The sequence below is a fragment of the Papilio xuthus genome, unplaced genomic scaffold, assembly GCF_000836235.2.
Source record: "Papilio xuthus unplaced genomic scaffold, Pxut_1.1 DF825424.1, whole genome shotgun sequence".
NCBI classification, from domain to species: domain Eukaryota; kingdom Metazoa; phylum Arthropoda; class Insecta; order Lepidoptera; family Papilionidae; genus Papilio; species Papilio xuthus.
In genome coordinates, this window is record NW_013533225.1 from 1 (window position 1) to 1,211 (window position 1,211).

The window sequence follows — 1,211 nt, forward strand, 5'->3', positions numbered from 1 at the left end:
TTAATAAGGACGTCAGCGCCCGCCGCCCGCCGCCCGACTCCCGCCTCGCTACAATATCGCCCGCCTTTTTATTTTATTGCTCGCCGGAACAAAATGCGCTCCGTACATAAACATATTGTACTCTACTGTACATAACTACATCTATATAAACTTTGTACATTTTCCTATTAACGATCAATTTTTATTTTTTGCTTTTAAGTTTGGTACTTGTTTGACAAAATTGCATGCATAATTAACCTATAGCAATAAAAATTATTAGGCCACATTTATTTATAAATAGTGTGTATATATACATAAAAAATATACACATATGATGAATATCAATTGGGTTGCGTACAATGGATTTGTTATTTTCAATGCCTCGTATAAGAGCAGAGTGGCGCAGTGGAAGCGTGCTGGGCCCATAACCCAGAGGTCCGTGGATCGAAACCACGCTCTGCTAGAAAAACTTTTTGTTTGTTTTTTTTTTACAATTTTTAAAAACACGCAATCAAAAAAATATTTAATTGAAACTTATGCACACAGCTCTTATTTTATTAAGTTGTAACTAGCGACATCTGTTGGATGTTTATAAAAATGAACCGCCCTTCGTGACATTGAGACAAGCGGGCAGCATAGCATTAAATGCGACTTCATTACAATTAATGAATGAAGTTTGTTGTTTTGCGTCTCGTCTCTCGCAGCTCTCAGTCGTAGCCTCAGCTCCGGCGCGCGGTAATTAGAGGCACGCCTTCTTATCCTTGTAATAAGCAAGTGATCGGAACAATCGTAATGGTCAATAGGTAATTGCAGAGTCGGGGCAGAACTCTCCCGAGTCCATTAAGCGTACGTCATACGAGATTTATGTATAATTGAAATCCGGACTTTATTGTGCCACCGTGTTGATTTATGCGCGCCCGCGATGGACCCCGCGCCTCTCACCCCGCATCCCGCACCCCGCGACCCTACGCTACGTGCTGTTGATGCGAGCATCTCATTCTGCTTCTTTAATGAGCACATAATAATAAACATGTTCTTAGTTAAATATAACTTTGATTACTAAAGTAGATATAGGAAATCTGTTCGCTTATAAATAACAGCATTAAATGACGCATTATTGTATACTCGTAAGTGTAAAACGCGATTAACGAAATTGTATCCGATGTCGTTGCTTTTGTTGATGATTCCTTATTAGTGAGCCGCAGCCGTGCAGTTGCAGTAAATCGCAGGCC

The 1,211-nt window shown here is 40.2% G+C and overlaps 1 non-coding gene across 1 annotated transcript; it reads left to right on the forward strand.

The window, feature by feature from the left end:
• Positions 1-370: 370 nt before the first annotated feature.
• On the forward strand, positions 371-442 carry TRNAM-CAU (transfer RNA methionine (anticodon CAU)). Its single transcript has one exon. It is a non-coding gene; the product is annotated as a tRNA-Met (tRNA).
• Positions 443-1,211: the final 769 nt, after the last annotated feature.